The 16,050-nt window shown below is 44.3% G+C and overlaps 1 protein-coding gene across 8 annotated transcripts in view; it reads right to left on the bottom strand.

Annotated features, from left to right (window-relative positions):
- The window catches only part of RCBTB1 (RCC1 and BTB domain containing protein 1), a 115,807-nt gene extending 103,926 nt beyond the window's left edge, over nucleotides 1-11,881 (bottom strand). For 2 of the 8 annotated variants that reach the window (XM_029602836.1, XM_029602837.1), the window contains exons 1-2: nucleotides 11,629-11,881; nucleotides 10,872-11,040 (exon numbers count right to left, since the gene is read on the bottom strand). The gene's annotated coding sequence lies outside the window, so the exon portion shown is untranslated. Of the gene's footprint in view, nucleotides 1-10,871; nucleotides 11,041-11,487 lie in introns of all 8 variants that reach the window. The other 6 variants (XM_029602838.1, XM_029602839.1, XM_029602842.1 and 3 more) reach the window with 5 other exon arrangements.
- Nucleotides 11,882-16,050: the final 4,169 nt, after the last annotated feature.

Raw genomic sequence — 16,050 nt, 5'->3', positions numbered from 1 at the left:
AAAAAAAAAAAAAAAAAGCTTCCTGTACTTGAAAGCTCTGTTTTAATCAAACCAATGGTCAGGACTGGTGCAAGGGTGTTAGGTGCCCTAGGCAAAAAACTTACAGCCTGCGGCCACCAACACCATAAACAAATGTAAAATTATCATAAATGCATAATTTCTAAGAAAAAAAAGAAGATTCAAAGTACAGTCTTCTGAAGTAAAAATATCACATGTATATTATATTTACATGCACTGTTGGCACCGCAACCAAAAATCCCTTCATAAAAAAACAAGGATACTTGGAATTGATTTTAGGCCTATTTACTTATTTTATTTAAGTTCTTTTAATATACGATGCTCAAGACAAGGTCTTATCGTGCCGGTTTACAATAAACAAGGGGGGGGAAACCAATTAACACAGGAAGCAAAAGTTACATTAAAACAGGGAGGTCGAACATGGCTGTTTGAAGAGAAAGGATAGATTAACAATTTCTATTCTAAATGTATAGCAGAGCCGAACAGCAAGGAGCGGTTGCTTCTCTGTTAAACTTAAATACATATTTACATAGTGGAGATTCAATTGTAATGTTAATATACATCAGCAGTTCTAGAATAGCAGATACTTAATGCAGCTGGAAGAGGACATCAACCGGGGGGTGGAGGTCCTTGCGGGTACCATGGGTTTCTTCAGTGATAAGCTTGGGCGAAGAGCCAAGTTTTCAGTTTTTTTCTGAATGTGAGATGACAATGTTCCTGGCGTAGGTTGGGCATGGGCTTGGCCCTTAAAGTCATGAATAAATTGTAGTATAATTTCAATATAGTAAGCCTCCCATACCAATAGAACTAATTGCTATTACTCAAACAACAACAACCAGAACTATGAAAAAGCAACCTGCAGATATTACACCAGGCCCTAAAACACCAATGGGCCTCCTACTTGGAAAATAGAACAAACCAGAATGCTATAGATCCCTACAAGCTTAGCAGAATACCTCACTTCAATCACACTTGCAGAACACAGCCAGACCCTCACCAAACACAGAATAGAGACACCATAAACTTCAAACAGAAGCATGTAGTCAAAAATTGAGCTAGAAACTACATGATGCTGGACTATGTATGCAGCGCAATAACTGAAAACAGAAATATCACCATTCCTCATAATAAGGTATATTTCTTGATTTTGTTTTAATAGAGTAAACCCATATTAAAGATTTCAAAACAGCTGATAAATAGATCATCCAGCAATTTAAAAGTCATGCAAATTTTCCAAATAGCAATAAACTATTTAGCAGACATGTCATGCAGAACTTGATAATTAAAATCAATAAAGGATAAAAATCCCCTGCTGTCCATACATGGGATTATTTGATTTCCAGATGCCCTGATATTGTCACAGATTAGAAGGGAGAAAGGAGAGGGGTTGTTGCTAATAAGCTTTCTCCTCTCTCATATAAACAAACATGCTTGCTTACTTTCTCGCATACACACACAGACTTGCTCTTATACATTCATTTTTATTTGATTTCTATTCTGCTTTTTAGCACTTCAAAGCAGATTACATTCAGGTACTGTAAATATTTCCCTGTCCCCAGAGGGCTCAAGTTTCATATACACACACACACGTGCTCTCTCTCTCTTACACACATTGTATGCAACTCTTATGCATATTCATTTTGGATATCCTGAAAACCTGGCCCATTTGTGGCTCTGGAGGACTGATGTGATCTCAAAGGCTTATATACATTGTTTTTTGGATAAGTCTCCAGCTGGACCAATAAAAGGTATCACAGCCTGCAAATAATTCAGTTATATCCACCACCAAAATGTGGCTACTAGGAAAAACCACACCATATTAGAAGGACAATTCTACAAAATGTTTTATGGCCCCTGCTCTGTCTGTTCTCCACTATCCATCCTTCATTATAAAACATTTATAAGGCATTAAGGGTCACGTTTTACTTTTTTTCCTCCCAAAAGACACAGAATGGGGAGAAAAGGACAGACCAAGGGCTTGAGTTCCTATTTAAAGGAAATCAAGCCCTTGGTAAGACTTTATTTAAAGGAAACCACTAACATACACTTTTTAATTGACTCCTGAGCAGACATTAGAAAAGTTTTTGAGCATGCCCTGTGACTAGCCACTGCTATAGATCTCACTAAATGGAGTACTGGGGCTCTTAGTGAGGGTCCTTACCCACGGGCCGATACAGCACTGTTATCCCGCATTTGGATGCGCGTTTGACGCGCTAGCTTTACCCCTTATTCAGTAAGGGGTAATAGCGCATCGAAAGCATGCGGCCAACCAATCATTACTACAATAAATTATCAATTGAATATTTGACTAGTGAGCCAGTGTTTGACCTTTTTTTTTGGGTGTTTGTTTAGCATTGTCGCAGGTAGACAGTCATTAGCGGTGGTTTGTCGTCTTTTGGTGGTTTCCACATACAAGACTGCCGAGATGTCTTTCAGTTGGACTAATACTCTGTGAAACTAAGATGCACAACTTCGTGAAGTTCTAGAGGCCCCCTCTGCCTTTACTCATACTGTGGGCAGTTCGAACAGTCTTGCCTGGGATAAGATCGGTCAACTCAAAACAGTCAATACGTACTGAGCTTCATGCTGGAATTCTAATAGAATACTGTAGAGCACAGAGAATCCCTCGGGGTTTTCGCATTCAGAAGGAACCTCATCTTTATAGTGAAGACCCTAAATTCATACAAGACTGGAACAAGATATTAAATAAATGTGTTTTAGACCTGATGTTTATTAGAAAGGCACAAGATACAGCATCACAGATTAAAGTAGATCTAGAGAAAAAATTGACCCTAAAAAAAATCTAGACAATGTGGAAGCGTTTGAGAAGCTAGAAAAGCATCTCAAAGTACAGATGGAGGATTTTGCAAATGACCTACGTAAACTTAAACATTCACAATTTGAGGGATGGGAAGGATTACAAACGAGGGGTAGTTTATCAATGGATGGGGGCCGGCTGGTCCCCACCTAAGGAATAGAAAGGTGACCTTTCAAAACTCAGACGATTCCTAGGGGGATGAAAAGAATAGACCACCACAGAGGGAGGGAGGGAGGGGAAGAGAGGAGAGGATAATCGTTCTTTGTCTGCTTCTTCTGGTTCTGTTCCTTTTTTTTTTAAGCTTTAACAGACACACGTCCACATTTTCAAAGCGGGCTCTCTTCGAATGATCCCGGGATTGTTTGAGGCATAAGAAAGCCGCAGCGAGAATATCAAGAGAATGATTCAACCACGAACCAATATCGCAACTCCCAGGTATTCCGCAGTGGTAAATCTTTCCTCTGGGATTTTAAGCTGGGCTCAGTTGTCTGTTCTGGAAAGGGATTTATCCTTCGCACCTACTAAGTTGGAGACTTTTCAGATACAATTAGCATTACAAAGATTTGTGGGTTTGTTGAGACTTAGACTTTTTGCTGGTCAAGAAGATGTTTCTAATGAAATACCAGTTCGTTCAAAATCTACATGGACTCCTCCTAGTCCTTTGGAACCTAACGCACGCATGTTTTAAAATCCAGGATCGCCGCGCGCGGGGGGGATGCACAATTGTGCAACCTGCACATACCGAGCCGAGCAGCCTGCCTCCGCTCCGAAATCGGAGCGGCCTTGGAGCAAACTTTTCTTTTGGTGTGTCCCCCCCCCCCCACCTTTCCCCTATCTAACCCACCCCCAGCCCTAACTAAATCCCCCCCCCACACCTTATTTCGTGGAGTTTCTGGCAGGCGTAACTTGCGCGCATCACCGGCTCCCTGCCCCGGCACAGGCCACTGTGCTGGAGCATTCGGCCTCGCCCCCGGACCACCTTCATGCCTTCGGCCCCGCCCACGGACCGCCGCCACAGCCTGGCCAGCCCCTTATTCGAAGCCCCGGGACATACGTGTGTCCCGGGGCTTGCGCGTATCTTTTGCGTGTACCCCTTTGAGAATCTGCCCCATATTGTGTATTAAACCTAAGTGTTTCTGGACAGATTTTTGCGAGTGTTTATTGAGGAGTTACCTTCATACATAAGAGATTCAGGTCATAACATTAACATTTTAGAAAGTTTGACTGTCCCCAAATCAGAATTGTGGATGGTTACCATTGATGTAGCTGCACTGTATACAAATATCGCACAAGATGATGCGATCAATATTGTTCGTGAATACTTAGAACTGAGACCGAATCCCTGTCAGATTCTGACAGTTTTTAGTTGACCTAACATCTATAGCAATGAAACAAAAATGTCTTTTGTTTTAGGGACCGTTTCTTTAAACAAATTAAGGGTGTAGCCATGGGGGACTCAATAGCCACGGACACTGAAAATCTATATATGGGTAGGTTTGAAGAGTAGATTTTGACTATTGCTCCAAATAAATATCATGTACTTCTCTGGAAACTATATATTGACGACATTATCTTGTTATGGTCAGGCCCGGATTCTGTTTTAGATGAGTTTTTGGCATGGCTTAATTTGCAGGACCCCCCACCCATTTGCAGTTCTCTTTCTTACGGGTCGATCCTGTAAGGCCGCGGTAATAACAGTGCGGCAGTGTCAGGCGCACCCTTCCTCCCCGCACGCACAGTTCTCTTCACTAAGTCCCCGATACTCTCCTCTAATCGCATGCAAATGCATGCCGCGGCTTTAAAGCGGTAGGGAAGGGTTATGCCCGCGTAACCCATTTTACTGTATAGGCGCTTAATACAGCGCCTATACAGTAACCAGGGTGCGCTGGTACCTGTCATTTCAAATGTCATTTCAAATGACAGGCACCATGAAGTGAAAAAAAAAAAATACCAAAAATATGTAAAAACCTGAGTGTTCAAAAAAAAAAAAAAATTTTTAAATACCTGTCGGAAGGCCGCGTAGGTCCAGGCGGCTGGCGGGCGGCGGCGGGAGCCGGGTGGTCGCGTGTTAAATCTAGGCCGCGGGCGGGTGGGCACCTGTTCCAGGCGGCGGCGGGTGGACACGCGTTAGTTCGAGACGGCCGGCAGGCGGGCGGTCGCGTGTTAAATCTAGGCCGGGTCGCACAGGCGCGCATTCATTCATCCAGGCGGAGGAGCCGGCGGCAAAAGCCGCCGGCTCCGCCTGAATGAATGCGCGCCTATGCGACCCCTGCGATTCGGCGCTCAAGGCAGTCACATGCCGTGACGTCACGGCATGTGACTGCCTTGAGCGCCGAATCGCAGGGGTCGCACAGGCGCGCATTCATTCACTGCCGGTGGGGGCTGCCTCTCCGGCAGCCCCCACCGGCAGTGAATGAATGCACTTTGGGCAGGCGTTAATTTTTGAAAGTAAAACGTGCAGCAAAGCTGCACATTTTGCTTTCTGGATCACGCGGGAATAACTAATAGGGCATCAACATGCATTTGCATGTTGCGGGCACTATTAGTTTCGGGGGGGAGGGAGGGTGTTAGCCGTGCGTTTGACACGCTATTACCCCTTACTGTATAAGTAGTAAAGCTAGCACGTCGAAAACGCGCAGCCAAACCCGGGCTAACAGTGCACTCCACCCAATTGAATGCTTCTTTTATTTGTTATTGAAAATTTTTCTAATTTCTCATTCCACCTTTTGTTATTTCTTTATCAAGTTATTTGTGTTATTATATATAGTAAAATTGTTCTTACCTGATAATTTTCTCTCTTTTGAGTCCTGCTTGACCAGTCCATTACTCTTAGGATTTCACCACTCCTCACTTGTCAGAGTCAGAGGATGCACCCTTTTCAAGACCTGTCTTCTGGTCATAAAAGGGAGCGTGGTCATAGGCCCTTGCCAGTAGCCTCCTGCCAAAGCAACTGGCCAAGAACTCCTTTGTCTTCTTTATTTTCCACTTCTCTCTTCTTTACATCTTTCCCTCTTTTTTGGTCCTTTGAGGTCACTCTCTCTTGGGGGGGGGGGGGGGGGGGGGAGAATGAAGAGGTGAATGGCGAGAGATATAGTCACCTTGTGTGTCTGCTTGTGGCCCCTGTATTCCTGGGGAGGGCCTGGACTGGTCTAACAGGACTCAAGGAAAGAAAATTCAGGTAAGAATTTACCTTCTTTTTTGCCTGCTAGACCCCAGTCCGGGTGGAAGAAAAGGCTGCCTTAAGGTACCTAGTCCCCAAAATAACTTCCTCCTTTCACTGTATATCCAGCCTTTAGTGCTTGGAAAAAAATTTGAGGATGACCAAGTGGCCAGCCTACAGTTTTCCCTTGTGGAGACCAATCATGTTTTTGACCAGGAAGATGCCTGTGCTCGAGGAGAGTGAGCATGGAGATCTGCCGGCGTCTGCCTACCCATTCAGCATGTAAGCTGACGAGATGGTCTCTTTAATCCATCTCACTATCATAGACTTGGAGGCCAGTTCCCCCTTTCGAAGTCCATAAAACAGCCTATCGAATTCAATGAAGGGGTTTGTAACTTTCAGGTATCTTAGATGACCTGAAATTCGTCCAGTAGGCGAAGACTTCTGTCCTCCCCTTTACATTCCCTCTTTCTGAAAACTGGCAACACTACTGCTTGATTCAGATGGAAAGGAGATACTACCTTCAGGAGGAATGAGGGCACCATTTTAAATGTGACTGAACGCGGGGATTACTAAATAGGGCTCGCAACTTGAGGGCCTGCAACTCTGAGATGCATCTGGCCAAGCAAATTGCCACCAAGAAAGACATTTTTAATGTCAGATCCTTAAGAGACGACACTTGCTTCAGGGGCTCAAAGGGTGCTGTTGCTAATGCACTAAGAACCAGGTTAAGGTCTCACTGAAGGTCAATCGTTCTGAAGGGAGGTCATAGCCACTTCGCCCCTCTCAAAAACCACCCTGTATCCAGATGTGCCGTTACCTGGGTGCCTTTAATAAGGCCCCTGTAACAGGATATGGCCGCTATCTGCACCTTCAAAGAACCGAGAGCTAAGCCATTATCTAGACCAGTGGTTCTCAACCTTTTTTCTATCAGGACACAACTGAGAGATGATGCTCACAAGTGTGACACACTGAACACATGGGACTAAATATAAAGCATATGCTCTGCATCCACAGGAGTCCCCTGCTTCCTAACAATGATTGCAGAGCAGAACTAAGACATTCCCCTGCACAACTCACCATACAAAAAAAGATATTCTGATTCTGGTGTCATCCCAATAACAGCATCACAAACTCCTATTACCAGACGCATTGTAAAATAATACAAACAAACCCCACTCTGTACATGTCATTCACACCTGCCATACCTCAGCAGCACTAACTCCAAGAAATGAAACAGCAACAGCCCTACCCATGAAAAGGCAGCAGGTCACCACAGTGCAATATAATATTGATAAAATACAACAAATAAGGCTGATACAAACCTCTAGTAAAGTACCTCATCTCAGTCACATACACACACACACACACACACACACACACACAACACAGACAAACCTGACGTCACCAAATATAGAATAAAAGACCGCAAATTACAAATGTGGAAACAAAACTTGGTTGGAAACCCCAAGACCACCTTCTGCATGCAGTGAAAAACTGGAGACTAGAAAGAAAAATATATTTCCTCCTATACTAAGTAAAGTTCAAAGAGAAGAAATGAATACTCTCAAAACTGACCTACTATGGCCCTTGTACCCAGTCACTCCCCTCCATGCCCCCATCACCCCTCACTTCTCCCAATTACTCAATCATCCCTTCAACTGCTCATATCCCTGTCCAACATTCCCGACACCCCCCCAACCCCACATCCTCTTCCCTGTGCTCCCTTTCTGCCCTTCCCTCTACCCTTCCCAAAATAAATACTTCTGACCACCTCTTTCCTACCCCTTCCTGCTCGGCATTCTCTACTCCCCTCTCCCCCCACCCAGCAGCCCCACACCTGCATCTCTCTTCCCTGCCCAGCAGCCCCAACCCCTCCCCTCCTCTATCTACCCAGCAACCCTAACCTTCTTTCCCCCACCCCTTCCTATCCAGCAGACTCCTGACTCCCCATCTTCCCACACCTTCCTGCCTAGTACATTTCCCCCTCCTCTGGCTCCCAGCCAGCAGAAAAGACTTCAGTCTATTGCAGAGTCTCCCTCACTCTTTATCAGCAATAGATGAGGGCAAGAAGCACTGAGGAGAAGAAGATGAGGAGGCAGAAGCAGCAGATCCATACCTCACGCACCTTTCTCCCTTATGCTCCTTGCTTTCACATTCAGGCTCCATGGGGTGAAAAGAGCAGCAGCCGCCTCACTGCCAGGCCAGGCAGAGGAAGATAAAGTTGTCGTCTGCCACACCCATATGAACAGCAGTTGGTGATATCGTGCTCTGATCTGGGTGAAGGAGGAGGGAACAACTTCCCACTAGCCAGGAAGAGAAGGACGCAAAAGCAGCTTCCTATCATACATAGTAAGAGAGAAGTCAGACAGCTCCTGCCCAGACTAATGAGGAAAGATCAGTCTTCTGCTGGCTCTGCGCCACACATTCTGGGACTTCACGATACACTAGTGTGTCCCGACTCACCTGTTGAGAACCACTCATTGGGACCCTTTTGTAAAAAGTGTAGGATTTGTGAGATATCTGACTTTGATAGAGAAATTCCACTGTCACGGCAGTAGGACAATCTCCAGACTCTAATATAGGTTAATGAAGTTGAGTTTTATGAGCTTTCAGCATAGTTACCACTTCTGCCTTTGAGTTTCTCCTGTTTTGCAGTCAAGCCCTTTCAAGGGCCAGGCCAAAGACAAAATGGAAATGGGTCTTCCATTGGTATTGGACCTTGCCAGAGCAATCCCCAGTTTCTGGCAAGCTGCAGGGGCATTCATACTAGCAGCCTTATTAGGTACACATGCCACAGTCTCCTTGGCCAATCCAGGGCAACCAGTTTCCCTTTGATGGGTGATTTTCTACCTCTATTACTTTGCCTATCAATGGCCAAGGCAGAAATACATAAAGAAATCTGCCCTTGGGCCAAAGGCATCTATCCCTCTGGATCCTGCTTTTTTTTTTACATTGACTGAAGAATCCATCTGTTTGGGTGTTGGCTTGAGTTACCATTAAGTCCATTGCTGCTAGCCCCCATTGTTCAACTATCATCTGAAACGTCTCTCAGCTGAGTTCTCATTTGCCTGGGTCCAGCTTGTTCCCACTTAGCAAATCTACTTGCACATTTTCCCTTCCTACAGCATGAGATGCTGACAGCTAAGTCAGGTGCTTCTAAACCCAAATCAGTATCTCCCTCACTTCCTCCTCAAGCCTGAGGCTGATGACTCAGACTGCCTTTTCCTTTAATCTTAGAAGGAACGCCCAACATGCCAGCCTGATGGTCCTCAGTTCTAACCTGTTTACTAGCCATAAATTTTCCTGTTTCTAAACATTTTCCCAGAGCCATCTGATACTGGCAATGTGCTCTCCAATGGACCATGCTGGCGTCCATTATTAGCATGACCCAGTCAAGTGGATCTAAGCCTTCCACTCTACACACAATTAAGCTCTGGAATTTGTTGCCAGAGGATGAGTTAGTGCACTTAGTGTAGCTGAGTTTAAACAAAGGTTTGGATAAGTTCTTGTAGGAGAAGTCATTTAACTGCTATTAATCAAGATGACTTAGGAAATAGCCACTGCTATTACTGACATTAGTAGCATGAATCTAATTAGTATTTGCATACTTGCCAGGTACTTGTAACCTGGAATGGCCACTCTTAGAAACAGGATGTTTGGCTTGATGGACCCTTGTTCTGACCCAATATGACTTATGTTCTTAGAATTTGTTTACCAGTATTTTGATCAGATAAACAATTGGATGATTTTGAGTTGACTGGTGATGAACTGGAAGACAGTAGTGGCATGGATTGGTAAGAATGATCCTCCAGAACAGTGGTTCTCAACAGATGTGTCGGGACACCCTAGTGTGTTGCGAGGTCATGGAAGGTGTGTCACAGACCCAGCAGAAGGTTGCCCTTTCTGCAACAGTCTGGACAGGAGTAGGCCAATTTCTCCTTTATTGGGTATGACAAAGCTGCTCTTGCTTTTTTCTCCTCTTCCATGCCCAGCATGAAATTTGGGCATTTTCACACTGAAATCTCAGATTAGTAAAGTTAAGTCAGCCTTTCAAGTTAAAGAAGATGAGACCTTTGAAATATTTCATGTCATCTGGGGACTTTTGATCCATTATGCAAGCCTTAGTTTTTATCTAAGTTAGATTACTGTAACGCTCTTTATTTATTTATTTAGCATTTTTATATACCGACTTTCCAATAACAGAATTACTGATCAACTCGGTTTACATTATAACAGAACAATCACATTTACAAGTAAACGTTTTACAGTGAACAGGTAGATATAACTTGGATAGGTATATATGGGGTTAACCAGTACAAGATACATTGCCTAATGTAGGCATAAGAAAGATACAGTGGCTTTACACTGGCTTAACTTTTTAATAAATATTTAGGCATTACATTTGGTCCAAAAACCTGCACCTAAAGTGATATCAGGTGTAGGATATCAAGAAAGAATAACACCTGTGCTGCAGGACCTTCAATGGTTGCCAATTAGAGAAAGAATTCAGATTAAAGAGCTGCCCCTTTTGCACAAAGCCTTATATAGTGAAGTACCAGTTTGTCTTTCTGCTGTGGTATCACCTTGCACTGCTGCTAGGCAGTCACATTCTGCATCACTAAATTTGGTCATGGCTCCATCTTTTAAAGTATTTAGGCAGCAGAAGAAACATAATTGAGTATTATCTATCATTGGTCCAATATTATGCAATTCTAAAAAAAAAAAAAAGATTTACATAGTGAGATCCATTATATGACTTTGTGGAAAAAGCTTAAGACTATGTTGTTTCAACAGGCATATTGGAAGACAGTTTTTAAGATTTTATGCGTTGTCTTAATATATTTGTATTTATGTAATGAGTAAAACACCTACCCGGTTCTTCAATCCCAGCTACCAAACACACGTTTTAGATTTCTTGTAGTAGCCCAGTCATCACTAAGATATGCTCCAGTTAGGAGGCACAGACAGACTTCAGCTCCCTCATAACAAGGCTTCAGAAAGTTGGCCTGGTGATCCTCAGCCAGACAGGTTTTCAGAATATCTACAACGAATATGCAAGAGATTAATCCGCATACACCTGAGAACCAGTATAAGCAAATGTACCTCATACATATCCACTGCAAGCATCCTGAAAACCTGACTGGCTCTGGAGTCACCAAAACAGGCTTGGGGAAACTCTGCTCCAGAACCTAACACATGCAAGCCTCAGTCAGCCAGCAGGCTTCACTGTCGCACAGTGGCAGACATGCCTTGTCTGCCTTCTCTTGCGAGCAGTGAACACAGTTCAGCAACAGCATTAAGCAACCAGGCTGCCGAGGATCTCCCATACTGCCGCGGGCTAATGGGACAACTAACCAAGAACCGTAAATTTAAACTTATCTGAGGGTTCGACCCGGGTCCCACATCTGCAAACCCTTCCGCCTCTCCCAGAGCAGCAGCTCAGCTACCAAAACAAAAATAAGAACAAGAACAATACAAAACCACGCACCTCCTCTCTCCAAGCCTGTCTCTAGCACTACCAAGCCGCCGCCGCCTCCTCTACTCTTACCCATCTCGTCCACAGCAGCGCTCTGTCTAGCACGAAGAGCAGGCCCGAGCGCGCACCGCCACCCCCACAGCAGCCTCTTACCTGCTGCCGGTTCCCCTCTTCACTCAACCGCCGCCGCAGCTGGTCGCTCTCGGAGCCCGGCACTGGCTGACGTCACTTCCGCCCTCCAACCTGCGGGGGTAGGGAAGAGGAGGAGCCTGGTCCAGCCAGCCGAAGATCACCTGCCCCCTCTAGCGACGAGAAGAGGGAAGTGGGGATGAAAGGACTGGTTGAGTCTTGGCAGCAGGAAGGGAGTGGAATCCACCTGCAGCCTTTCAGCCTCACCTCCTGGAAGAAGAATTTTCACTGTTCCCGCGTGTTGTACTTATATTCTAGTGCATTGCGGTAGCTGTAGTTCTCGGGGCAGAAAGTTGTTTTTCCTCGCTCCAGCCACAGATGCACAAAACAAAAGGTGGCAGTCAAAACTCAAAATATATTTTATAGCAGAATAAAGTGGAGCAGACTAATTACTAATTGTTTTAAAATGTTTACTTAATTTTACCTTACATTTTGTTTAGCAGCCTATTAATCAATAAGGACTAATAGCTTGGGATCTGTTTGTTTGGGTACTTGGACTTGGAGTGGCCACTGTTAGGCACCCAGTAGTACGTCATATCGTATGTTCTTATGGAGATCATGCAATGAATGGAAGCACAGCACTGTACTAAGTAACTTGTATTGCTGATTTTAAAAAGTGGAACGAAAAGTCCATGCAGTGCAATTAGGGTTGCCAACTTTTCCACAGAGCAAGACTGGATACTTGAGTATGCACAGGAATCACAAGGAGGCATGTTTGTTCCCCTCATTTGCATACATTTCAGATCATGCATTGTTTGTGGGCTTGGCCCTCAGAAAGCCATGAATAAATTAAATTACTATAACAAAATGGTAAGCTTCCCAGACAAAAACAGGATGAGCTGCCAGCACTCAAACAGTAACAACCTTACTCCTAAAAAGGCAACACTGCAAATATTACACCAGACCCTAAAACACCAACATGCTTCCTATTATGGAAAAAAAACAAACCAAGCTGCAATAGATTCCTACACAAAAGCTACATGCTAGCTATCTCACCTCAGTCACACATGCAGAGTCAAACACTTGCCAAAAATAGAATAAAGAGACCATAGTATAAATAAAAATACATGACAAGAACTGAACTGGAAATGCAACTCTACAAGCAGAAACATTACATTTTCTCATAAAATAATAAATGAAGAAATATAAAACATCAATTTGTTGGGTTTGTGGCATATTGTGGACTCTTGGTTGAAGTGGAGATGACTCCTCCCATGGGGAGGGGCCCCATAGGAACCACAACGATTGGCTAGACTCTTAGTAAGCAGACACTGAGGAAAGAAAGCTTTATTATACTGCTGTTAATGAGTTGAATCTTGCCCAAGGAACGGACAGTGCTGTAGTCCAGCGATATCACGGTAAGCTCAGACAGTCCCTGTAGTTGATGGTCTCACCCAGATGTAGCAAAGGTCCGGTAGTGTTCCGCAACGCGGGATAGGCCGTGAACCTGAAGGATGGAATGAGGAGAGCTGGAGCATAGTGATACAGAGTAGCAGTGCTAATAACTTCCTTCGGTAGTTGAATGAAAAGAGGGACCCGTGGTCTGAGGTGCAGGATACCCTGAGCAGAATAGGCCCTCAAGGAGCGAGTACCTAGGAGCGCTGAGGGTTCCTGAAAGAAAGCAGACAGGACCTCTGAGGGGTGGGTGTCCTTAAGGTTAGGCAGATTAACCCCAGAGGGCGAGTAGAAGCGAAAGGCCCCCGAGGAGCGGGTACCCAGAGCTTCCGTAGGAGCGAGATACCCCGGAGGGTAGTGAGGAATCCAAGCGTGCAGCTTAGAAGCGGTCAGAGTAGCAAAACTGAAGTCCTTGCTAACTCGTTGTATTGGAGCAGAGCGGAGGTTTAAATACCCGGAGGTACTGACGTCATGCGGTGGGGCTGCCCCTGAGGTTCCCGCCATGACATATTCAAAAACGTAGGCAGTATGCGTGTGTGTGCCCTAGGAGGCCTCAGGAAGAAGCATGGTGGACGGGAACGCCCATTCTGGCTCAGAGACGCCGAGGGTTTCGCCAAACAGCAGCGGAGGCAGCCATTCTTCCAAGGGAGGAGGAGAAGGGTAAAAGAGAGGTGAGGCAGAGCGGACACAACACAATTATAATAGTAAAACCATATTAATAGAGTAAATAATTCAAAACATAACAGAACCTGTAATATTTAAAAGCTCATTTAAACTTTATAAAAATTCCCAACCACCAATAAACTATTTAAAAACAGCAAACTAATCAAATAACACCCAATATTTAAGGATTTAAAAACCTCCAACTCTATACCTGGAAACTTTTGATTTTCAATCACTCTGAGATTGTCATGGATTACTGGGGAGTGAAGGGAGGCGAGGGGGATGCATAAATTTTCTTCTCATATACATGCACTCCTTCTCAATGGATGCACTGCCACACAGGCTTGCTCTACCACAGTTGGTCACCCTACCCCTCACATGCTCCATCTGTCCTTCTCTCAAACACATACCCTCTCCCTCTCTCTTGCACAAACACATGCACCCTCAGATAGGCTCCATCTCTTTCTGGCAAACACACACTCCTCTCTTTTGCACACTCATACACCCCTGCACATAGGCTTTCTTTCTCACTCATACACACCCTCTCACATATGGGTTCCCTCTCACACACAAACACACCCCATCACTCAGGCACAAAGGCTCTAAATCACACACACACACACACACACACTCCTGTCATTCGGCACACGCATACACACACTCACATGCCACGTCAAGGTCATTAGCTGCTTACTGCTCCTCAGGTGCGGCCCACCAGCACCATCCTCGTCTTCAGCGATGAGCGGGATGGGCTCTGCTCACAGTCCACTGGGGCTTCCTTCCCATACCTGGGAACATTTGATTTCCAGTCACAATGAGATTGTCACAGATTAGTAGAGAAGAGGGAGAGTGCACACTTTATCCTCTCTCATATACACAAACTCCCTAACATATGTATTCATTCTTTCTCACACATTGACTCTCATGCACACTCCTCCTCTTTGGGAAGGGAGAAGTAACTTGGTGGTGGTTAGAGCTGCAGCCTATGAACAAGCAGGCCCTTGGACGCGCGTTTTCCCTTACCCCTTATTCAGTAAGGGGAGGAAAACGCGCGTCCAACCCACGGCACCTAATAGCACCCTCAACATGGAAATGCAATATGGCCTCCCCCGATTTACGATTTACACGATATTTTAAAAAACAAAACCGCGACGATCCGATTCCCTCCCCCCCCAGCCAAAATCAATCGTTAAGACGATCGATCACATGATTCACATCTCTAATTTTCAACAATTTTTTAATTCTAAAATCAGCAATTTGATGAATTCCTTTGCCAATGTTTCAACACAGTACAAAAACACATTGACTCACTAGGACTCATGCTGGTCTACTTTTCAATTGGTTTCAACATACAATCCTGCCAAATCGATCACCAAATTGAACTCCTCTTTCTGTGGTCTAAATATCTGCAGCATACTTCTGTTGAAGGTCTCCAAAGAAAGTAATGCTCCTTTATTAACCAACATCGTCAATGCCACTCTTCAAAAAGGTTCCATTCCTTCTTGCTTAAAGAAGGCATTAGTAAAATCACGTCTAAAAAAATCTGATCTCAATATCGCCAACCCAGCAAATTACAGGCCCATTTTCTCTTTGTCATTTCTGGCCAAAGTCATGGAGAACTTGAAGTTACAACAGTTAATGGAATTTGTGGAAGAGTTCCAAGTTCTTGATTCCTATCAGTTCTGTTTCAGACAACATCTGATCTTAGTACAGAAGTTCTCATGGTCTCCTTAATTGACAAATTAAGAAAAGGCCTTGATAATGGAGCCAGCTATGTTCTAATTTCATTAGACATCACCTCGGCCTTTGATACCATTGACCACAAGATTCTACTATTTTGCTTACCAGAATCTGGCATATCCAATATCGTTTTAGCCTGGTTCACATCTTATCTATGTAATCATACTTAGCATATTTTTTTTAATGGCACAAAATCTTCCTGGTACACTTTGCACACAGGAGTCCCTCAGGGCTCTGCATTGTCATCCATGCTGTTTAACATTTATCTGGCGCCAGTCTGCAGGATATTGGCAACCCTGACAGATGGATACAAGGTGTATGCAGATGATATCCAGTTTCTCATTTGTGTCTGCTCAACTTGGACAGACATCAGTGAGATAACTGGTGTCTGTCTATCCCTGATTAAACAATGGCTATACAGCAATAAACTTGCCCTGAATGATCCAAATCCAAGTTTATTCTGATTCAGTGTCCACTTCCTAGATGGACTGTTACTAACATCACTCTTGATAAGACATCATACCCTTTGTTTCCACATTTAAAACACTTATGTGTCTGGATAGACTCTGGTTTGACATTTAAACACCA

The sequence above is a fragment of the Rhinatrema bivittatum genome, chromosome 5, assembly GCF_901001135.1.
Source record: "Rhinatrema bivittatum chromosome 5, aRhiBiv1.1, whole genome shotgun sequence".
NCBI classification, from domain to species: Eukaryota; Metazoa; Chordata; class Amphibia; order Gymnophiona; family Rhinatrematidae; genus Rhinatrema; species Rhinatrema bivittatum.
This window is presented reverse-complemented; position numbering and strand designations above follow the sequence as displayed.